At 36.5% G+C, this 25,537-nt stretch overlaps 1 long non-coding RNA gene across 2 annotated transcripts; it reads left to right on the top strand.

The window, feature by feature from the left end:
- Positions 1-519: 519 nt before the first annotated feature.
- On the top strand, positions 520-25,495 carry LOC133223897 (uncharacterized). 2 transcript variants are annotated; one of them, XR_009728728.1, is made up of 3 exons: positions 520-3,083; positions 24,385-24,448; positions 25,186-25,495. It is a non-coding gene; the product is annotated as an uncharacterized LOC133223897 (long non-coding RNA). The 2 variants fall into 2 exon arrangements; XR_009728729.1 differs by lacking the exon at positions 25,186-25,495 and having other exon boundaries at positions 24,385-24,918.
- Positions 25,496-25,537: the final 42 nt, after the last annotated feature.

The raw sequence follows: 25,537 nt of genomic DNA, 5'->3' as shown, positions 1-25,537 counted from the left end.
GTTTGCGTGTATTCCTTACACTAGTTAAAATAACCAGGCAAGTACCACAGGCTTTAGGGACCTCAATATTTAACAACAAATTCCAAAAAGTCTGTACTATTTGGCAGAATCCAATGAATATTACTGCAAAAATTGTGGAACAGTGTTGTAATCTCATAGCCACCCTGCTGAAACAGCAATATACTAGTTTGAGTGTAGAAATGTAACTCAATTGTAGTCATGCCTGCCAGCATATTTCCTTAGTGGTTTTCACTCTTCTCAATTACTTAAAATGCCAAATAGTACTCCAGTTCACAATGACAAATCCTTCAGAAAGCACATCACTTTTGAAGATTAAGGCAGAAGCAAAAACACTGAGAACCACCAAACCCCAAACCAACTACACTCACCAGGCTGGGATTCTCATTCTGCAGTCAGTGACCATAGATACATATATTAGCAAGCAGCCAGCAGAAAGCAGTTATTTCAAAAATAAAAATGTATAGTTGGGGGAATAACAAATTTGGTGTCTTCCATGACAACAACAAAAGCTGATTGGGTAAATGCAACTCAAGGGAGTGTAATAAGAAAAGACTTTGCTTTTTGAAAGAAAAGGATAATATCCTTCCTATATACCAAAACCCCTATATTACAAACATTAGAACTGCATCTATGCTAATAAACCTTTTGCATTTCCAATTGAAAGAGATCTTATATAAGGAAGGCGCATTTTTTCCCACCTGCTACCAAATCTAATGGCAATCTTCTCATGAGAAACAGATCTAGTTAAGTGCCCTGTGCAAACATTCTTAAGCCAAGGCACGCAGTGCTTACTGGGGTAAAGTCATTTAACAAGGACTGGAAAGACAGGACTACATAACAGCTGACAGTGACTGTCACTAAAATGGTCATTTTTCCTCAAAGTTAGCACTGTTAGCCTGAAAACCGGTCCCACAACGAGGACAAAGTGTCTGCCTTATTTTGCAGCTGTTTTTATTTCCTGTCTTACTGCTTCACCACACTGCAAGAACCCCAGGGAACTGGACGTGAAGTTTATTCAAAGCACTCTTGTTGCTGTAAGAGTATGAAAACAATATCCCAGCTTCACTATGAAATGACCTTGATGATCTGTGTAACATTTGTCAGAGACTAATAAAATTTGTAAAGATACTTGCTGATATGATTGATTGCATTCTTCACTGCTCCAGTTACCTCAAACTAAATTTCCTGTCATTATAATGATGACTTTTGTAAGTGCAGTTCCTTAATTTTTTCCTAAGTCTTTCAACAGCAATCTCACAATAGACTGAAAGTGTTTATGGATCAATAACGTGCAAAAATTTTAAACCTTTCAGCTTATGAGGTGCTGTGACAGAGCATTAGCAGGGAGCATAATTCCTATGTAACAGGAAAACAATATCCAAACCTAGTCTGCACTTAACCAGCACCATGAAGAGCTGGAGAATTCTACAGATTCTGAATAATATCCATTACTGATGATTCATCACTGTCCCAATGGACAAAAAAAGAAAGCTAAAAGATTAACAAAGAAATCACAAGCAACACATATATTCAAGACTTACCTGGTCACAGTCTGTCATGCTGAATTACTCAAGTGTGCCTGACCTGCTTTTCCCTGACATTTTGTTCAGGTGAATTGCAGGATGCTATTTTAACCAGAAGGGCTTTGAAAGGAGCCAGAGAAGGTTGAGAGCATTTACCTATCCGGGCTCCAGGCATGATTAAAATGTCTGTATTGCTTTCAGTCTCTGAAAACAGCACATCTTAATTCATACAGGAATCCAGTTAATTAAGTCGTGCTGACAATGTACTTCAGGATAGGGTACTTCAGAAGCAACTGTATCTCTGTACAAAGAATAGTACATCTTCTGCGTAAGATCAGGAAGCTTTTCTCATTCACAGCCAGGTTCACAAACGTCACAGACCCAAATGCTCTAAAAGGATGTCTCCTCAATAATTCATACACAAAACTGAGATAATTGCCAGGAAAGAAGAAATCTCTCTGCAGATGAACTCTGCTAAAACTTGAAACAAAAATAAGGCAGCCTTCAGCAAGAAATTCATTTGGACAGGTTCAGGCACCAAGGGAGAATTACTGATCTGTACCACTTACAGACACTGCCAAAGATGGCACACCAAACTGCTACAAGCACAACACCCTGTGGTGGGCTGACAGACACCCATCCAGCCACTGTCTTGCACCTTCTCCTCAAGAAGACAGGGGAGATAATAAGATATAAAAGCTCATGGATCAAGTTAAAGAGGTCACTCACTGATACTGTCACAGTATGGCCAGACTCAACTCCTCCACCTTCCTCCCCTCCCAGAGAGTGCAGGCAGACGAGGAATGGGAGTCGAAGCCACTCCATAACAGCACCTGTCTGCTACCTTTTCCTCCTCACGCTCATTTACTGCTTTAGTGAGGGGTTCCTCCTATAGGATACAGTCTTTGATGAACTTCTCCAACATGGATCCATTACAGCAGATGCAGACCTTCAAGAACAGACTGCTCCAGGCAGGTCACACATGGGCTGTTCCTGCTCCTGTGTGGGCTTCCCTCCACAGGCCACAGCTCCAGGAGGCTGTTTTGGTACCTGCTCTCTCTCCATGGCTGCAGCATCCCTCAAGGCATCTCCATGGGCTACAGTGTGGAAACACACTCCACCACGGTCTTCTCCAGGGGCTGCACAGCAAATCTCTGCTCTGGTGTCTGGAGTACCGTACCCCCTTCCCACCTTCTTCACTGGCCTTGGTGCCTGCAGGGCTGTTTCTCACATTCTTCCTTACTCCCTTCTCGCAGTCTGCTGTGCAGCATTTTTACACCTTTCTTAAACCCACTTCCAAGAGGCAGCACTGTCCTGGCTGAGGGGATCAGCTGTGCCCTGCACTGGGTCTGCTGGAGCTGGCTGGAATTGGCTGTGTCTAGCACAGGCAGCCTCAGCTGCTCCTCACAATGGCCACCCTACAGCCTCACCATTGCCATCACCTCACCATACACACACCACCACTCACAAATGAACAAAAAAATCCCCAAACAACCAAAACCAGAAAAGAATCCAGTAAACTCCTTGGGACTTGACTAGGTAAGAGCAAGATAAACATACTCTATAAGGCATCTGAAGGTAGCAGGCAACTAGATTTAGATTTCTCAACAGTGACCAAGGCAATAAGAACACCTTGGATTCCAGGAAGCTGAGGTTCAAACCCACGACCTGACATATACAAAAACGTTTTATAGCAAAGTTATATATGTTGGCTAACACCACTTAAAACGTATTACCTAGCTCTGTTTTCATTAGCCAGTCTCCACAGTTTTTACTAGAAGTGCTACATTAGTCCATTACACAGATGCAGATTCAACTGCTTCAGGTTTTGATGACAGAAGTGACCTGAAGCAACGTCATGAAAGGCTGCTAATCAATTCAATCCCACTATTCTGCCTTTACCACTGAAGCACTGCTTTAGCTTTAAAGACTTCTCAGTTGAAATCACAGCAACGTATTCATAATATCACAGTAGCACAGTATATTAGAGATTGGAAGGGACCTCAAAAGATCATCTAGTCCAATCCCCCTGCCAGAGCAGGAACACCTAGATAAGGTTACACAGGAACGTGTCCAGGCAGGTTTTGAATGTCTCCAGAGAAGGAGACTCCACAACCTCCCTGGGCAGCCTGTTCCAGTGTTCTGTCACCCTCGCTGAGAACAAGTTTCTTCTCAAGTTTAAGTGGAACCTCTTGTGTTCCAGTTTGCACCCACTGCCCCTTGTCCTATCATTGTTTGCCACTGAGAAGAGCCTGGCTCCATCCTCGTGACACTCCCCCTTTATATATTTATATACACTAATAAGGTCACCCCTCAATCTCCTCTTCTCCAAACCATAGAGACCCAGCTCCCTCAGTCTTTCCTCATAAGGGAGATGCTCCACTCCCTTAATCATCTTAGCTGCCCTGCGCTGGACTCTCTCCAGCAGGTCCCTGTCCTTCTTAAACTGAGGGGCCCAGAACTGGACACAATATTCCAGATGAGGTCTCACCAGGGCAGAGTAGAGGGGAAGGAGGACCTCTCTCGACCTACTAACCACCCCCCTTCTAATATACCCCAGGATGCCACTGGCCTTCTTGGCCACAAGGGCACAGTGTCAGCTCATGGTCATCCTGTCGTCCACTAGGACCCCCAGGTCCCTCTCCCCTACACTGCTCTCTAACAGGTCGTTCCCCAACCTATACTGGAACTTGGGGTTGTTCCTGCCCAGATGCAGGACTCTAAACTTTCCCTTGTTATGTTTCAACTATGAACTATAATTTCATGTACATCAATTACACCTTTCCTAAATGTTAAAGCAGACTCTTCAGAAGCTACACTACAGAGGAAAAAAGTGGAGTTACAAGCAAAACTATGAATATAACAGTACTAAATGCACATGGTCTTTTAAGATGGTAATAGTTTTTCACTTACTTTTTAGTAAAGCCTTTCCACATTTAGCGGTTCTGAATACCTGAGTAAACAAAGCTATGTAAAGCATTGCAAAGCTATGTATAAAACTATATACAAAACTTCAGCCTAAGAAACACATCTGTGCTAGCACATAACAACATCGTGACCTATAAAAATAGAATATATACTCTATATTATAAAATACATCATACGTATACACATTTGCCAAAAAATACACTTTCAGACAGGTCAGCATGCAGTATGTCTCTGTCTCTAACTTGGTTATGTAAAAATAATGGAGGGAAAATACATTTATTAAAAACACATCATTGCTGGTTTGCTTAACATTTTCAAAGATGGAAGTCACTTATCTTTTGCGCATCTTGTTCTAGCTGTGTTGCTTTGTACCAAGTCAAGTCATACCTTCTACGTTTACATTCCTGAAGTGCTTGCAGAAAATTCGGAGCTCAAAGGCACAAACAGTTAAAGAATTAGTACTGCACTGACAGCATCTAAGTAAGACCATATTGTGCTGTGCCTGCTGAAACTGTAACCAGATCATTCAGAAAACTGACAATAATTTTCTGATTACTGGAATTTATCAACATCAGTGATAATTTTGAAGGGACTTAAAGAAAAATCACTATTCTCCTCTTCTAATTAGATTTGAATGGATACCCAAATAGATGCCTTTGACAAAAACACGAGAAATCTTCCAGTTGAGAAAGACATACTGTTGTAAACAAATCAATCAAATCTCCTTTCACTGCTGCATATATAAAGTGGAAGAACACAGACCTCTCTTCTAACTTGCAAAACTTACAGCAAAAGACATGATATAGCCTCAGGGAAGGACTGAACTACTTTCCCCTCATCATCAACCAAAAGTGAGAACTAGAAATAACATCTGAGCCTTTGCTTGGAGGGGGTGGGGGGAAAGCGCACCATTTCTTACGCTTGTGAATTAGGTGCGTTTAACTCTAGAGCCTCTTCTTAATTGCTAAATTGTATCTGGGAAACAAAATGTTTTGTACCCACAACATGTATTAATGTTTTGTACTAACTTTTGTGCCTATTCATATTTCAAACACAAACTTCTCACACGTAAAAAATATGGGGATGGAGTTTATCAGGGCCTGTTCTGACAGGACAAGGGGTAACGGTTTTAAACTAACAGAGGGTAGATTTAGTCTAAGAAGACATTTGTTTATGATGTGGGTGGTGAGACACTGGCACAGGTTGCCCAGAGAAGCTGTGGCTGCCCCATCCCTGCCAGTGCTCAAGGCCAAGTTGGACAGGGCTTGGAGCAACCTGCTTTACTGGAAGATGCCCCTGCCAATATCAGGCAATGTCAGGGTTGGAACTGGATGAGATTTAAGGTCCTTTCCAAACTAAAACAGCATGTAATTCTATGATTCTATGATCTCCTCATAAGAAAGTGCCTGATTAGCTGATGCTGCACAGTTGTCAACTATTTTCCTATACTAAAAATGTATTAAGGTTATTAATAAAGATACTAACAATGCAAGAAGCTTATTAACCAACTAAAAAAACACACAACCTCAACTGCCCTTCAATTTCAGTGTATATTCAATGTCAGCATATATGTGGGCAAACAAAATACCTACCTTCTTAACTATTTCATAATAATGTACTATTCAACTCTTTGTTATAACTTAAATGAAATCTGTCTACTTTGCTACATTTTCTTTAAAATACAAAGGTAAAATGCAAGAGACACAGGAAAAATCAAGGTTAAAAATCTGACACACAAGGTAAAGTTATTAAGACTTTAAGAAATATTTTAAATATTTTTTAGTCAGAAGTTCTAAGTAATGCCCCTGTTTAAACATTCATTATGCAACAAGTATATAAGAATATGCTAAGTAATGTTACTGACTAAAATAAAATAAAATTGGATAAAATCTATTTATCTCCCTTAACACGATCTCCGCAAAGGTAATAAGCATAAAAAAAAAAACATTTAATAAAGCTAACCTTAAATATAAAACAGTATATTAAAGAGCAGTTTCACTAATGACAAAATTATTCTTCCACACATAATTAGCTATTATCAACATTATAAAACAAAGGCACAAAAGTTACTTGCTTGTTTACACAACAGTAATGCAGTGCTATTCCTCTAGATAAACATGACAATGAATCAAGAAATTTAAATGTGTACAGAACAGATCATTTTCTGGTCACTTTAATAAAATAAATTCCAACTATTAAGGCTTCTAACCCACTTAGCATGGATGATTGCGAAAAATATGAATTAATTATTGCTTAATATAACAACATTTTCAAAGTTATATTAAGCTCAACAACTTGTGTTATTTCACTTTTTAAACTTAACTGATGACTCACTGCCCCTACCCTTGTTTCCTACGTTTTAAAATGTTCTTTAGTCATTCAAAGATATTTCATCGTATCCTACTAATGTGCTTAGTCTCCTGATAAGTTTCCAATGCGTGACTATAAAAAAAAACCTCTTTTGGAAATCCAAATGGATTATATCAGTCAAAACATTTTTTCTATGATTTTTTTATCCTTTCAATATAATTCTCTTTTTAAACACTCCTCCCAAATGGATCTTACTTAAGTGTCCACAAATTCCATTTTTTCTGTTATTGTTTCAGCTACTTTGACCCAGCACATTTGCATGGCTTACTGTCCCATAATTCCCTGGATAATGGACAGAAATATTTAAACCAACAAAAATAAACAATCAAAATACCATTTTTCACCCTGCAGTCCTCAGTGGATAAGGCAGCCGAGGAAGAGGTTATATATGCCCACTGGTAATTCAGGTATTTTATGCTGGAGTTCCTTGAAGAACTCTGCACTGAATGCCAGACAGTCCAGCAACTTGCTCACGATCACTTCACTGCAAACATGAAGGTATGTGCATATGCTCCACACTTTCTCTGTAAGCATTCCAATTGCAAACACAAGCTCTGGTGAGCTCTCTATGATGGAAGGTTCTGGACTGGGAGCCTTATACAGTGAATAGATTTGCAAAAAACTAATTTCACATCTGTACAAGCTGGCATTACAACCTCCCCAACATTTTCACACCAATGTCATCTGCGGAAAGGTTCCTCAACAGCTTCCTTCTTTTGCTAGCTGTTCCACATACTGGGTTTTTTATTGCTTTACTGCATACTTAATATGCCAGATTTTATGATTCTGTTTCCTACATCTGACTATAATTCAACTTTTAATGGCTGCCTTGTTGCCTCCAATGATTTTTCTCACCAACATGTTTAACCTTCCTTGTTAACTTTTTCCCATTTTCTTGAATCTTTCTTATTGTGTGCTTCCTCAGGTATCTTCCATTGGCTACAGGGATTTAATTTGCTTTGCTGCACAATCTACCTTCTTTTCAAAAAGCTGTTTTGTTCTACATATTACCTTGAAGTTGTGCACACTAACACAGTGGAAGAATGTTATTCTGCTGTTCTTCTTTTTTTTTTCCTGTTTTGTCCATTTTTTATATTGATTTGCAGTATGTAATGGTTAGAGCTACTGACGGGTGCTCATACTGCAAGACTGTGCACTCAGCACTGTCCATCTCCCTCTTAGTCAAATCTCCTCTTACATGCTACATAACCAGTTCTCGTATATCACTGACAGTCTATAAATCTCACTTTAGTTGCATCTCAATGTGGAATTCTCCTGTAACTGTTGTCTCCCTTGACTACTATAACTCAAGACCATTGTTCTTCTCGTCATCTTATCTCTTTCAGCGTATTACATAAAGCCAATGCCACCATCTTGGTCAAGTTGTCAGTAACCAGAAACTACTATATCATTCCTGTTCAGGCCTAGTATTTCTACCTTTAAAATTCTGCAATGTGTGGTGATCCTTTTGTTAATTTGATCCAATCCTAAACTCTCTTAGTAACTCACTACCTTCATGACCTGATTGCCTTCATTCCCACCTAGGTTAAGAGATGTCAGTTACACATATGTCTTCATATATCAAACTTATTAGAAGCAAAATGCACATCAAAGAAATTTTCCCTGTGCATCATTCCATGGCTGTATAATACCAAATAAAGACAGAACATTTTTTCAAAAAAGCTAAAATTCAAAGAATACTGAACAAAATATGAAGACATTGAATGTCCTGGACCACCACACCCCAGTCTTTCATGAAAAAGGTTTTCAATTCAATCTTTTAACTTTAGATGAAGAAGGGGAAAAGCAATCGCCCATATGAAGATATCCTGAGAAAGTTGGGGCTGTTCAGCCTGGAGAAGAGAAGGCTGCGTGGAGACCTCATAGCAGCCTTCCAGTATCTCAAGGGGGCCTACAAGGATGCTGGGGATGGACTCTTTATCAGGGACTGCAGTGATAGGACAAGGGGCAATGGGTTCAAACTTAAACACCGGAAGTTCAGGTTAGCTATAAGGAAGACGCTCTTTACTGTAAGGTGGTGAGGTCTGGAATGGGTTTCCCAGGCAAGTTGTGAATGCTCTATCCCTGGCAGTGTTCAAGGCCAGGTTGAACAGAGCCTTCAGTGACATAGTTTACTGTGAGATGCCCCTGCCCATGGCAGGGGGGCTGGAACTAGATGATCTTAAGGTCCTTTCTAACTGAAACCACTCTATGATTCTATCATGCTGTGCAAGCACCTGTTTAGCAACGTCCAGCTCAGGTTTCCATATAGAATGCAGAAGTGTTATATGCATGGTTTCAGGAGAGCACCATAACGAAAAACATATATGCAAGACACTTGTAGTCTTTTGAATATAGGTCTTTTGACAGATTGCATTTTTCCCCAATCACTTGTTTTTCTGCTTACATTAAATAAAGATAACCTGTTATTTTTATGGCATCTCATTCCCAATAGTCCAGAAAACAAGCATAAAACAAACAAAAAAAAAATCCTAGCTTTCTAAATTCAAATTGCTCAAATAACTCCAAAAAGAGACATTCACTTCAGAGACAAACATTTTTCACTAAGCACAAATGTGTATCTGGCCAAGACAAGAGTCACGCAACTAGATATATTGCAGCCGATCAGTCATTAAAGCTATTTTAGTGACTTAAAAATTAAGATATTTTTTCTTATGGATATCCAAATTTTAGTAATTTAAAACAACTTACAAGCCTTACATTTTCACCACACTATTTAATTTCAACATTCACTTCTTTACAGAACAAAAATTTTACATTTGCAATTCTACTGACTGAACTAATGAATGTTGAGCAGCTACTCCTCCTTAAGAAATACATCAGAAGAAAAGTTAAAGAAGAGATGCATTACGCAATCATATCTGAAGACTCAAAGTCCTTCCCATGAACATATTTTTCAAATTTTTGTACAAGATCAGATAGTTAAGATCAATTTCATAATGGCAGTATCAGCTTCAAGGAAAACTAGAAAAAATAATCACTAAGAAAAGATGTAATTAATTAGTCTTACTAAACTTTGAAATTTGACTAAAGATATTTTTTTTCTAGGATAACTCAATCACATTATTCTGAAAGAGAAAAATTTTAATTACCTCATAGCTCAAAGGTATACTTTTTTTTTTATATCTATATGTATCCAAGTTCACAGAAAAATTACTCTTACCAGTCCACCAGTAAAGAACTGGCTTGCTGAGTTTGAGAGATAATTGTTTCAGCCACAGAATTAGCTTTGTTTCTTATTCTTTTATGCAATACTTAGTTACCTTAGGCAACTATCACCAAATTACAAAGAAATGATAGGACAATGCTAAAACTCTTACCCACCCCAAGCTTCCTGACCTTTGGGACACTTTACGTCCAAGGCTTCAGACTTAAATCCTTGAAGGACATGCCGCTGTTGGAGCAAGTCCAGAGGAGGGCCACAAGGATAAAGGGGTTGAAGCACCTTCTATGTGAACACAAGACGAGAAAGTTGGTGCTGTCAGCCTGGAGAACAGAAGCTGTGTGGAGACCTCAAAGCAGTCTTCCAGCATCCAGTATAGGGGGGCTATAAGGATGCTGGGGAGAGACTCTTCATCAGGGACTGCAGTGATAGGACAGTGGGTTCAAACTTAAAACAGGCAAAGTTTAGGGTAGGTCTAAGGAAGAAGTTTTTACTGTGAGCATGGTGAGGCACTGGAACAGGTTGCCCAGACAAGTGGTAAATGCTCCATCCCAGGCAGTGTTGAAGGCCAGGCTGGATAGGGCCTTGGATGACATGGTCTGGTGTGAGGCATCCCTGCTCATGGGGGGTTGGATCTAGATGATCTTAAGGTCCTTTCTAACCTAAATCATTCTATGATTCTATCATGCTGTGCAAAAACCTGTTTAGCAACACCCAGAACATCAGTGTGTTATCAACACTGTTCAGCCACCAGTGCAAAGTTCAGCACCCTATGGATGGCAATAAAGTTGACTCAAACCCAGCAAGACTCCAAGGACAGAGTGCTCCAACTGGGGATCAGCCATCAATGTGAGCCCTCCCATTAAGTGTATCCCATTAAGGTAACATTAGACCTCATCAATACACGCAGCATTTATAAAAGCAAAAGATGAAAATGGCTTACTGAACTTTTAGCTTCCATGCTTTCCTCTACACCCCAAAATTTAACTCATGTTTCTATTACAATTTTAAAACATATTCAAATTAACATTCCTAAGATATGAAGCATTATTTAGCATTAAATATTTCTATAAAAAGCTTTGCTGCAACATTCTTTCTAGCCTTGAAATAACTTAAGATCCTCAAAATCTGTTTTTCTTAATACACTTAAATTTCTGCAGTTATTTGTAATGATTAATTTCAGGGGGTTTCCTGGTATTTATCTGCTTAGTAGAGCTTAAGGCAATAAGCTGTACAATTGATCTGGTACCTCTGACAGCTTGTCACACAACTGTCATAGTTTCCTGATTTGTGTCAAAATCTGTTTGCTCAAACCCTAACAGATGACAAGAAAGTTTGAAGAGTTATATCTATAGCAAAATGAAGCTCTAACAGGCAAAATACAGTAAGGATTTGTGAGCATGCTAATACTGAACAAGATACCTGTTGCCATAGGTAACTCAAAGCAAGAAACACCTGTCACACACTTTTACCTTATCATCAAACATAACCATCAACTTATCAGTGTCATATCTTCAACCACACCTCTTGTCAAAGACATATCTTGCATTTCTGGCAGACCCTATCAAAATTTGGGTATTTGTTCTGAACTATGTCATACCCTCTTATGCATATGAAGCTAAGAGGCATTTTCTACCTAATGCATTGCTTTGAAACCATAAACATCAAATCCATTTAAGCTGATGTGGAATTTCACTGCCAAAAAACAGGTGGGGGGAACAACTCAAGAAGTAATTAACACATCTATACAGGTTCCCTTTAAAGTGCACTCACTCTGTGGCATTTCTAAAGAGAAAAAAAAAGCTCTTTCTTACCATAGCTGAGCTTCTAAAGGAATTTTATTAAAAGAAAAGAAATAACGTATCCAAGAGAGTGGCACCACATTTCAGGGGCATACTCTTCTATCTCTAAAAATGTGTTTTTCTTCAATAATGAAAACAGAAAGAGAATAAAGTGACATACAACAAATCATCTGTTTGTAATGATTCTGAGAAAAACAGGTATTTCAAATCTTTTATGCATCAAATAGGTTTTAGCTGAATTACAGATATTCTATTGTTTGGTTGCAACAAAAATCTTCAGTGAACACAAGCAGGTAAGGACAGTCAATCCCATGTCCTAGACTTATCTATTATTTTCCTAAGCCAACAAATTCATATAACTGTGCAATAGAGTAACATAATTTGTCATTCTGGGAGTAAGTTAGATTTTATTTATATTTTTTTAAGTCTTGTAATATTCAGTAAAAACATGCTACAACAGTGAACCAATATTTAAACTATTTCTCTTAAGCATCCTCCAACCACGTTTTCTAGTTTTGATGTTCTTGAATATGCTTTTAAAAGACCTTGGGAAGGTTGGGATAAAGGAGGAAAAAATATGCTTTACTTAAGGTACAACACTACATCTACACTTCTTCCCTCCTATGACAGATTTATTTATTCCCCAGTTTCTACACCACATTGCACTTGAGGTTGGGAAGGTGGAAGGGTACAGGGGAGAAAGCGCAGCCACAAGCACCCCAGGAAGTTAACACTGCCCAAAATATTCTAAAATATACTTCAGGAGAAAGTCCAGAATGCAAAACAACTACGTAGTGAAATAACTACATGAAGCCACTGGAACTGAATTCAGAATAAGAAAAATTCCTGCTATTCCTTCACTCATTTGGTGTAATGACAGAGTAACACTTTTGAACTAAAAAGGAAAGGAATTCAGTGTTGACACAAGGTGGACAAAGGCAGGAACATGAAACTTGTGGGGGTAGGTATGATGTTGAATGTTCAGGTGAGCTAAGGTAATTTGGAAACAAAATTATACAATAGCAGAATGATTCAGAAGTGACATAAGAGACAAAATCAACAACTGCATCTTTAATTACAGGAAGAAATTATTTTAATGATATTTCTAGTCTAACAGTCCCAACTATATACACTGGTTATATATAGCTATGTGTATATATATACACTGCATTTACATTTCTTTTTGTAAGTATTTAACACCAGTATTATTGATAGCAGGTCTTCAGCTATCAATTTGGATGTTAACTCTTAGTGTCCAACTGAGACCCTGGGTTTACCTCCTCAGGTATACTGTAGACTACAAACAGAATTTACAAAGACAGGACAAAGGTAACAACTCTGTTCTATCCCCTTGATCCCGAATTAGCTATATACCCCATGGTTATACCAGCTCTCCAAAACTGGAGAAGGCAGAGTTGCATCCAATTCTAGCTACATTATTTGGTAGTTTCCATAAAAGTGACATTTAGTGACATCAGTATTTTAGCATTAAGTAGAACATCAACAGATCTCCATGTATTAGTGATCCTCTCACAGAGCACTTAAAACAACAAAATCTTATTTTTTTTTTAATCTGAACCAATGTTTTAGTAGGCACTATTCTAGTTCCCACCATTATTCTCTTATAGTTACTTAGTTCTATGGTTACAAGATCAGAAAGCACATATGTAATCCTCTAGCTGTAAAATACATAAGTGGAGGTAAATGAATTCTTAGAATAATTATGTGCTTTTAATCTCCTGAAAATGATCACATTAATTACAGTCACCATCAAAATACAATTAGAAAAATATCCTATGAGAAGGCAAAAGAAGCTTTAATTCTTGTGGGCCTGAGGATTTGAGGTAGTAAAAAAAGTCTGGGCTTCATGAAGATTTTCTTTGTTTGATGCACTTCAAAACGATTAACTACTCCATATTTACAGGGTACTTTAGAAATGCAGAGAATTATGTAGGAGCTAGGTATTACTATTCAAAGCATTCTGGCCAATAAGCTAAATACAAGACACTATCCTTTTCCAAAAAATCAAATGCATTAAAAAGAGGATTTTCAGAATTACTGAACTGCAGTTCCAACCATGTTTCTGTAGAAAATAAAAACTTGCAAATAGGACAGTATCTCCGAACTTTCTCTACATCATTCATATTTCATTATTTTAGTGAACTGTTCAAAAGGTCAATATTCTTTGCTCGCTTACCTTAAAAATGCACAAGAATTTTCTCATTCATCTGTCTTTATTGTAACCACCCCTCCGCAAAACCGCCAGATGAATTATTCAGATACCATTCCATGACTATAAAACACCATAGTACATGAACTGACAATATTCTTAGAACTTCCAACTATGTTTTCCATTCTATTTATCGCTACATCATCTTTCTTCATCCTTTCTTAAAAGACTTCTCAATATACTTACTTTATATATAAATAAAGGTCAACATTTGAAAACATACAAAAAAATCTTAGTCCAGTGTCTTATTCTTGCTAATAATTATAAAATCACTGATACGTGGAGCTCTTACATACAAAGTCTGTAAGAAATAAAACCTATGGTTTTGATTTAAAAAAAAAATCCTATTTTTGGAAAACATAATTTATCAAGCACTACAGCCTCACTAATTTCTCTGTCTCCACCAGTGCAATGAAATACTGCTATGCAGCAGATGAATGGATATTCCAAGTATTTGCCTCACTGGAATGAGTAAAACGCTGTGCTAGCCATGTGTACAAGAGAAGGAGGATGATTAGGCATCAGATCAGGCTCCTCAGAGGGCCTGCGGTACCTCTATCATTGCAGATAATAAAAGGTCACCTGGACAACCTGCTCCAGCTTTGACCAGGAGGCTGGACTAGATTAAGTTCTGGAGGTCTATTCCAATCTACGTCCTTTTACGACAGACAATTCCAAGAATTGTATGACTACATTCTTTTTACTTAATGTTAATTACTGCCAAACATTTCTGCATATAGCTTAACAGCGATTCTGACTCCCAGCTATATCAATGTATTTTCAAGATCCAAGTTTGAACAATTCATGTAATACCTTCCATGAGGCTTAAGTCTCAATCATGAAGCAGACTTGAAAATACTAAGCACCTGAAGAACAGTTCATGAAGTAGCTCTTATTAGCAATGTTATGACAATGGGGAAATCAATGCACAAAGGAGTCAGGTGAGTTATCCAAGACGACAAGGAAACCTTGTCCTATTTGGAAAACTCCAGTGCTACAGCATCCAGAAAATCTTATCACAAAGGAAAAAAAACATTTCCTCTGCCTTGACATTCTGCAGGCTTTTAGCCAGCTCCTTCTGGCAGTGAAAAAAATTCACTTTAATTTCCAAGTCAAATACATATATTGCCTATGTATCGCCCACTTCTATTCAGTCCTAATCTTGTCTTTGGCACAGGACCACATGACAAAATTGTAAAATAATAATTTGATATTTTAGGTAGCAAATGAAAATATGAATGCTACTTTGCACTATTTTTATGTCTCTGAAATGATACATACACAAAGGCAGGAAGGAAAGGCAGAAAAAATATAATCAAATTTCAAACAAGCTGTTAGCACATGAGCTGGTGTGCAACAAGAAGCATTCTTAATTAATGAGTGCAAAAAGCTAAAATAAACTACATTTTTCCAGCAAAGTAGTTTTTCTTTTTATCAAGAGCCACATATTTTCACAAATGAAGGGAACAGAATAAGCTCATTTCAAGGTCAAAATAATGCATGTTTAAATTTTGTTAGTTGTAAATATAATATTACTATCAAAAGCCAGCAAAGTCATACATCATCATGTAAACTTTGACAAGGTTCCCCAATATCAATTCAGAATGACAGCTAGATTAATCACACTCCAGTTTGACGAACTGCAGTGAAAAATGTGACTCGTAAGTACAAAATTCGAGAGCTCAGCCATCTACATCAGATAATAAAGATTCAAAGACCTCTTTTCATCAGTGTCATTTGATTAGTCCCTCTTCAGAAACAAGCCCTTTCTCATGTGATGAGGTGCTTGCTTTTACATACCTTTTTTTTCCCTTTTCTCTGGATTTATTATTAGCCATATACCAAGATAAAAAGAGTGAACAGTAAGGTGGCAACCTGGTTTGCTTTATTTGAGCTATAAAGAGCAAATGGAGCTGCTCCCTTTCAACATTATATGGATCTTACACTGTTAACATTAGTCAAGAACAGGAAAAAAGGGACTTGCTCAAACAAAACACCTACTACGCAAAAAGGACTATGAAATAACCATATAATGATACATTTTAAATTGTACAGCGTGACATTTAGAATTAATTCTTTTCAGCTACTCTGAGTCACTTTTACCTAAAAAAAAGTAAACATATATTTTAAATAACCTTCACAAAATGGTGAATCTAAGTGAGATGCTAGACTAGAGCACAAAAGAGAAAGGAAGACCTAAAACGAAGCTACACAAAAGAGACGCTCCTTAATGTTCACAGCAGCAAGAAGATAGTCTAGCTTATCACAGGATCAAAACAATTACCTATCACACATACAGGAAAAAGAAACTGTGTAAATAACAGTCTTTGATTGCTAATGATCTCAAGACATATGAAGCCACCCAAAGTGTCATGCTACCATTCCCCTCATTAACACCTTAACCATTCTTCACAACAATTAAATTGCACACTAAATGCTTTACAGTTATCAGAATTTTACATTAGATATAGCACAAAGAGATGATTTTTAGTATGAAGCTATGCAGCATCAAACCTGAAACTGCTGCATACTGACTCTCAAGATTATTTCTGTAACTTGAGAAATAGAAAATACTCTAATAGTCTTTCTATAGATATCTTGCATAGCATACATTAATTTTTAATACTTTGTAGGTACTACTATTGAAATTAATATTGCAGAACAAGCAGTATTAACAAGCAAATTGTGACAACCACATCTGTGTATACAAATGGCCAGTATGAAACCATCTTTGCAATTCTGAAGTACAGCAATGACTATTCTACAGAGCCAGATCATTCTTGATGATAATTAAAACTACTTTTTAAATGAATTGCATTTATTAGATATGAAATTACAATTCTGAAGAATAGCCACATAATGGCTAATCACATACAAATGTCAGGAACAAAATCTAATTTATTGAACTCATATTACTATTTTTGTCTTCTATTACTATGCAGAATAGTTGGGAATAATTCTAAAAGGAAAATACCCTTAATAAACTGAACACTACTACATACTAATTAATTAGCTTAAATTTTTAATAAAATATATTTAGTTTTTATTTAATGGTACTATTTCCATTAATCTAAAAAGTGTTTTCCATCAAATATGCAATCTACAATGATTCAAAGATAGCTCATTGAAAAAGGGTACTGTATACTATGTCTTCATTTTAGAAGAAGATGAAAAGTCTTGTAACAGCCTTGTTTTCTGCTATTAAATTGTATTCACACATGAACATATGACTTTCCCAATTTCTCCACAATTTATTAGAAAGCAAATGTTAACTCCTTGCATCAATTTACAAATTTTATTACTGTGGATTTTCCACATGCACAAAGCTCAAAATTAAGATAAACACTAACACACTCCCTCATGTGCATGCCTAGATATCAAACACAGAGAGATGTTGGGAATTCAGTAATGCATTCACAATACCACATGCAGAGGGTTTTTTCTTGTCTTTAAAAAACATTGCATAACACTTAAAAATGACTTAATTTGTGTCTGCAAATGCTAAATAGTTTCTCTATCAACAGATCTACATTAACTCATAAATTCAATTATATTTGTAACTGCACAAAGAAATATTTTCTGTGATATAAAATCACTGGCACACTGATGTCACATCTTATAAAGCAGAACATTCCTAAACCCACAACTTAGAAGCACACATACATAAAATATTTATCTTTTTTCATTTTACTGTACTATAAAAATATTGATAATTGCAGTATTATTTTATGAAATATTGGTTTATGACAAATTTAATATTTGTCATAAAAATTATGAAACGCTACTATAAAATTATTATATGCTACTATAATAGCACACTGGTATGATTTTGGTCATTTTTCGTATGAACTGAAAAGCAGAACAACACCCTGCTGAACATACGCTGTTACACATACCGATACTTAGAATACCAGTCAGCGCTCACTAATATTAAAAGCACATACATTACTACTTTATAATTTTCATCTTACTCCCTTCACAAAATGCAGCAATAAGTACATTGAGCAAAAGGTAGCCTTTCATTAACTTTGATCTCCAATGTTCCAATCAAAAGCAGAAGAAAAATCTCAAGTTGTTGCCACAGAAAGATATTTGCAGATAGGACTAGCATAACCTGCAAATTCTTTTTGCTCATGGGGAAGCTCCATAACCCCAATAACACTGATGTCTTCATTAAAATGGAAAGGAAAAATTAAACACTAATTACCCTAATCAGAACATGTTTTGTATTGGTTAAAAAATAGATATTCAAATAAAATGTATTAATTGTAAAGTAATTTAAATTCTAAAAACAAATCTCTCAATAAGCATTATGAAAGACCCTGCACGGAAAAAAAAAAACCCAAACCAACAAAATAACAAGTGTTTAGAATGGTATTTTCTTGAATGATAAATTAAAAACATTTTCTATATGAAGCTGAAAATTAGGAACTATGAATACTATTTCCCCTTAATAAAAGCTTGAACCTAAAAGGCTGCACTTAGAGAGGTTTAATAAAAATATTCCTTCTTCAAATACTTAAACACAGTCTCAAAAAGAAGTTCAAAATACAGAAAGCACACTGGAAAAGTGCACACAGGCCATCTATTGTTTTGCTGTGTGATTCATATTTTTTGCATTCAGCTTCGAAACAATGTTTCAGCAGAACTGGTAAACATAATAAAGGTAGTAACATGCATTTTTTCTGAAGGATCTAATTTACTTGTTCTTTACTCTGCAAATAACTGTGTGATTAATAATAAACAGAGCAAACATTTCTTCCTTGAAGTTAGTTATGTTCGTTAGACTTATAAGAATTACAAAAGAAAAGCCAAGTCCTTGTTAGATACATCTGCAGTTAAGAGCAGAATACAGTTACAGAAGAACAAAAAAGCTATGAAATGCATACACATGGCCAATATATGCCAAGAGAAACAGAAAAGGAAAAAAACCCTAACAACTAATATCGTCATTTACATATTTTTATTACATTTATGTTTACTATTGAAATTATAAAACAATAATGAAAGTAACACTCTGGGGATATGGATCAAATCACCATGAGCGAACAATATGCCAAGTGAGACCTTACTAGCAAGTCCAACGAAAAGCACTGTCTATCACAAAACATGTCAGCATAAATGGAAGCATGAGCATCATCAAATGTTTTCTTAGGATTTTCCTCATTTTAGACATAAACCTCCTACATAAGTCTTGGAAATATGAAATACAATGGTAATCCAGTAATATGAAAATGAATGTAGAGTAAATGAAACAAGTTTGTAATCAAAGACCCTGCTCCAGTCATCTGCCAAATCACGGATGAGATACAAACAAGCATGGGCCATACTTTTACTACTACCTTTTACAAAAGCTTTTCTGACAGTACAAAAATGAGTGGTACTAATTTGTAATAGTAATTAGATATATGCATGAGGGGGTAAGCTAGCTGTACATGAAGCTGCAGCAACTGGCACCCTGGAAACAATCTGAGTGCTGTATGACTAATGTACTATCATCACATTTTGCTGCAAAGTTTGTTTGTTTGTTTTCAAGAAAGAGTACAACCAGAATAGACAAATGAGGAAAAAACAGCATTAAATTTCACAGAATTTGATGAGCAGGTCATCTTTTAAAAATTCATCTGCCAAATCACACGCATCTCCCACCCACCCTTTCTTTTGGGAGAATTATTAGTTGCAACAGGACTCATCCCTCATATTACTTAAATCATGCTCAAAGTAAATTTTAAATGATTGATTTTCACATTTCCAACTGCCTTCACATTACAGCTCGGCATTTTACACTTCTAAATCAAGCCTGAAAACTATTTCATTTCTGCTTCAGCAGTGCAAGACTAAACAGCAGATGACTGGTCATCAAGTCTGAAGCAGAAAAAGAGCAGAGTGGATAAGCACAATCCACACCACTTATCTATGCTACTTTCTATTATTTTAAACAACAAAGACTTACATTTGAGTTTACAAATTCAGATACTAATGGAAGGTCCCATCATTGTCAAAGTGTGTGCAGGCTGTATTTGCCATGTATTCAAGCATAACTAAATAAGTCAAGGTGTGCATGGTACTTTTTTTAATACATACTGCCTTTTACATTTTAGAAGTTTACCTAAAAAACTGTACACTATTTTAACGTCTTCCACACTTATTTCATGCAATAAACCCAGTTCATGTTGCAAGCAATATTACAGATAGTCTTAAATGCAAGGGACAAGAAACAGCAAATTCAAAATAGCTAATGCAGACCTGCACACACATGACACCATGTTTTATTATGCTCATACACCATCTGAGACTTACAGTGCTTTTGCGTTAAAAAAAAAAATAAATAAAATTCCTATGAGATGCTAATGGTACTTACTATTTAAGGTAAATCATAGCAGGTTAATCATCTTCAGAGTCGAAGTTAATTAGATGAGATCAATACTTGAAATATGTGCAAATTTCTGACTTGATTTTTTAGTAGAACTTTGTATGCTACACAGTTCAGGCAGACCAAAAAAGAATTAAAAGCACCTTTAACCACAAATAAATTTTGTTGTGTGAAAAACAATCTAATCTGAAAAAGAGGCCTTCTTTTCACCTCAGAACAGTAAACAAAGACTTATATATAATATAAAAACAAGAAGTTTAGAACCCATGCTGGCATGTCAAGTGCAGAATTTCTTTCGATTCATTTGCAGACCTATTGCCCTCTTTTTTAATTTCAGTTTCCCTCCTCTTTAATAATTTATTGTGATGTTCATTAATATGTGTTTTGCAAGCAAAGGGGACCTCTACATCATAGAGGATTTTGTCAAACATACAGCTTATGCAAGTAAGAATGAAGACTAAAACAAGTATTTGAAGAAATTTGTTTCAAAAACAAACATAGCAAGCTACCCTGCAAAATTATTACAAGAGGATCAACAACCACATGGCCTTGACAAGAAATACCATTACATATCCCCCAAATTTTATCACACTGGTAACTCTTATCATTATGAATACTATCACTGTACAATAAAGATCATCAAAATATGAAATCCAAACTCTACTGTATTTCTTGTTGCAACAAAAGAAGTGTCTACCATGCAAATACGACTTCCTAGAGCTCACTATTTACCACCACTTCATTTCTTCACCATCCCTTCCTCCCTCACAATTTCCCTTTTCTTTCTTATTCCTACCTTTTGTTTTTGCTTTTCTTCTTCCCCTTTCTTACTATGACCTTCTGTTTTGTCATCCGTTCCCATTTGTTACTTTCTTTAAGATGGCAGCATGTGAACCCAGGGGCAGAGGTCCCATTTAGCCATGCCTAAGAACGTCAAGCAATGCTGTCTATAAAAGCCAGCTACCACCTGGGAAGGGTTGGAAGGGGGGCTTTAAGCCCACCAGAAAAGCCTGCCCAATAAAAGTCAGCCTCACAGCCTGTAATTATAACTTCTCATACATGTACACTGGGGCCCTGGAAGCTGTCCAAGCTTTCCTTTTTCCCACCTCTTCCCTCCTGTTCTTTCCCTGCACTCTAGCAAACAGATAAGAAACTAAAGTGGTAGTCAACACTACTCAAGGGTCTTATATTACAGCCCAAGTGACATCTTTTTGCAAACTGATGCTCCATCAAGTGTGACAGGCTATTCAAAGACGTGCAAAACGTGCTAATAATCTTCTTCAGGATTTCAAAGTTGTTTTATTCACTGAAGTATGGAACGTTCGAGCAGGATTTTTAAGACAGACGGCAGTTCCAGTGTAGTTCGTAAGGTCAGTTTGCAGCCTTTTTTTGTAATTGCAAATACATTCCTTCTGCTGGAATTATTATCACTGGTGTACTCACTGTTAACAAAACAGTTTAAAAGCCTGTTTTGATCTTCTGAAATCATGTTAGAACAATAATTTTAACTGAATCCTCACAAATTTATACAGGCTACATATATTACTAACGCTACCATCAAGGGAAATTTACAGAAATTACATTAACCTCATTGTAGCACACTCTTTTTCACCAGTTACACACAGCCTATGCAAAGTATGTGAAACAGGGGTACCCTAACTTTAGTCAGTATATAAATACCTGACATGTCAAGAAAGACACGTCTGTGGGTCAGAGATCTTCATTTGAATATCCACAGTAAGATGTGACAAACTGCAAACTTATTTTTGACCCTTTTAAAATTTCATGGGTGTTTTTTAATGATTTGTAATACTTAATAATGAGCTCTGTCCTCCATTACATGACTATATCTTGTGTAAGTGCATTACAACAAGAATGCACACTGTACCAGTGTAGTGGCTTTAATGAGAAAACAAACCAAACCAACGACACAACAAACGTCACCACAACAGCAACAACACTGAAATTGGTAGATACGGCATAGGTTTTGAGTCGGGGTCTTTGTTGAATAATTTCTGCAAATGAACCGTTATCAGTAATTCCAGACTTCAACAAACAGGGTGTCACAGTCTCCTGTGACACAAATTTATCTTAGGAGATTAACTGCATCAATATTGTAGAATGCTTATTGATCTAAGTAACTAAAGCATCCAGCACACACACACACACACACACACACACACACACACACACACGCACACACACGCACACACAGAGTTGTACTTTCAGCATTAATTTAGCAATAATTGGCACAAGATTATGTTCAAGATATTGCTAAAAGGAAAAAACTTAAATTGGAAGCAAGATTCTAATCTTACATATACCGAGAATTCTCATGAAAAGCAATTCTAAAAGGCAAACCCTGTGGGCACAGCCCGACATCCCTCTAGACATTCAAAGTAATGAATCAGCCCAAACTGATACCTTAATTTAGTTTCCCAAACTGTGATACCTTATCAGATAGGTTTAAAAGAGTTAAAAATACCATGTACCATTAACCTACAGGGAAAGCACTTCTATCATTTTCAAAAGACTACAGAATTAAATATCTATCAGTTTGCAAACTATTTCTGAATTCATTAAGTAAAATAATTTCTGCTTATATTACTCATGGATGACTCCGTGCATACCAATGCCAGATTAAGACCACACATAACGGTCAAATACCACTACAACAAGTTTTGTGCTATGTAGCCAACTTGCCTATGGAGCCAACAGAATGACCACTGTGGTGGTGAGCGGTTGTATTCTCTTCCCTTGTTACTTCCCTTATCATTATTATTATTATTGGTGGCAGCAGTAGTGATTTGTGTTATACCTTAGTTACTGGACTGTTCTTATCTCAGCCTATGGGAGTTACATTCTTTCAATTCTCCTCCCCATCCCTCCAGGAGAGGGGGGAGGAAGAGGTGGTGGGGGGGGGGGGCGGGGGTGGGGGGGTTGGGGGGGAGAGCAAACGGCTGCGTGGTTACTGAGTGACAGGCTGGCTTAAACCACGACAACCCGTTAGTCACTTTCACTCCTGTATCACAGCAATGTTCCTGCACAGTAAGTGGTATAAACAAGGTTTATATCAGATTAAGAGCCAATCACTGCCTTCAAAAAGTCTTGAGTGTATAGGTGGAATTATCATCATTAGATGACTGTGTGATTTGGAATTGCAGGCTGAAGAACATATGTAATTTCTACCTTTGAGTTAGTACATGTTTCATTAATGATTTGTCTTTTAAGTTACTTTTCTCATGCATTAGATATCAAGAAGTATCTTTATTCAGGGTTATAAATCTATGCTCCCCTTCAATTTCCTCTTCTCCCAAGTTCCAAGACCCTTACCTGTATTGTTTTAAACACTTTTTATAATACAATATTTTCCTCTTTAATGACAGCACAGTAAAAATAAGCAACTATTGTTTTGGAACTTGGATGCTCGTGAAGGGCTCTGAGATTTGACCTACACCTTCCTAGCAACTATTAACTAAAAAGGCCAGCTGATTGACTTGGTTATTCTTTCTGAGGTCTACTGTTCTGATTAGTTTGTCTTTATATAATAAACATATCTGTCTACCCTTTATTTAATCATGTTTCTCAACTTTACATCTACCCACATTTCTCTTATGGTAACATCCCAGAAAAGCTCAGATGATTTTCAGTTCACCTGCTAAGACGCAGAACTTTCATTTTAACACTGAAAAGTTACTTAGCTTTGTACTGAAAAAATGTGATCCAACAATAAACCTAAATAAAGCAAATTCTTTACACACTTAGAATTAAAAAGAAAACAAAAAACAAAAAAGAGGAAGGCATCTAAATTTGAAACAAATATAGAGGGATTCAGCATACTACAGAACATAAGGCATGGAGAGTAAAATACTTTAGATTACAATGCAGATGCACAGGTTCACACTACTTCTAAAAAGCAGACTTTTCACAATTTTTTTTTTTTTTTTGTTCAGAAAGAAAACGAAACCCCACCAGTGGAGGGATGTGGAACAACAATTCAGAACAGTCTAATTTTATGTAAGAGACCTCAATTCCTAGACGCATGAAAAATAGCCCTAAGATTATGCAATGTTTTATGAAAAGTAACTCTAAATGAACAAAATTAGAATTAGCCTAATACAGAAGGCTGTTTGTTTATAAAATTTGGGCAATTTCTAGTGTCTGTTTTTATGGGGTTTGATTTTTCATTCCAGCCCAAAGCTCAAACTACAAAACAGGTATATCACATTAAGTAGCTCTAGTAGAGTCTATAGGGAAGCAAGAAAAAAGTAAAAGACAAACAGCACATTTCCTTCAGCAGGGTCGCAAACAAATTTGAGGTTTGCTTTTCTTCTTCCACTGGTTGCAAAACCAAACAGAATTCAGAACAAATTTGGGGAGACATTTTTGTTTTGGCTAGGGTTTTATCTTTTCCCAATATAAACATTAACTTTCAGAAGATAAACATGCCACCTGAAGCTACATATTAAATGATAAAACTGTTAAGGGAACAAAATCTGTACGCAAAATTTAGTAAGGTTCTTCTAAATTTTTAGGCCAAAGGACTCTAAGGATTCAGACAGCACTACAGCTGAAGTTGCATTATACTTTAATGCTCATAGGAATATATCAATATATAAAAATAAAGTAGTTGCACATGTATAGTAAATTCATTCCCATTTACCTAGGTTAGAATAGTCTCTAACTTCTTCTTCAAATACAAAGATGTTTTTTGAATTTCCTTTTTTGGTGGATTTGTATTTATTTCTCTGTAGGTCAGAAATGAAAAGTATAAACCAAACTAAATATGCTTTTCTCCAGAAGATATGTAATAGTCACTGACTGCAATTACTGTGTGAAAATTATACTCATTTTAAACCACATGGTCACTTGAAATGGAAGACTCTGAGGTCAATTTATGTAACAGTAAAACCTGACACACTTCATGAAAGCTGAACTATTACACAATCAAGAAAAAGCTACCACAAATGTACAGAACAATCTCAGAAGACCAGTATTTTCTTAGGCATTGCAATAGTTCAAATATTACTGTTTCTGTTAATACTACACTATCTTTCAAATGCTTACAGACCTGCATAGATATTTAAATTATGCTTAGTCAATACT

This window comes from Neopsephotus bourkii, unplaced genomic scaffold (assembly GCF_033783945.1).
Source record: "Neopsephotus bourkii isolate Nb327-2 ecotype Australia unplaced genomic scaffold, CSIRO-AGI_Nbou_v1 NB_178, whole genome shotgun sequence".
NCBI lineage: Eukaryota > Metazoa > Chordata > Aves > Psittaciformes > Psittacidae > Neopsephotus > Neopsephotus bourkii.
Note: the sequence above shows the minus strand (reverse complement) of the source record. Positions and strands in the feature narration are given on the sequence as shown.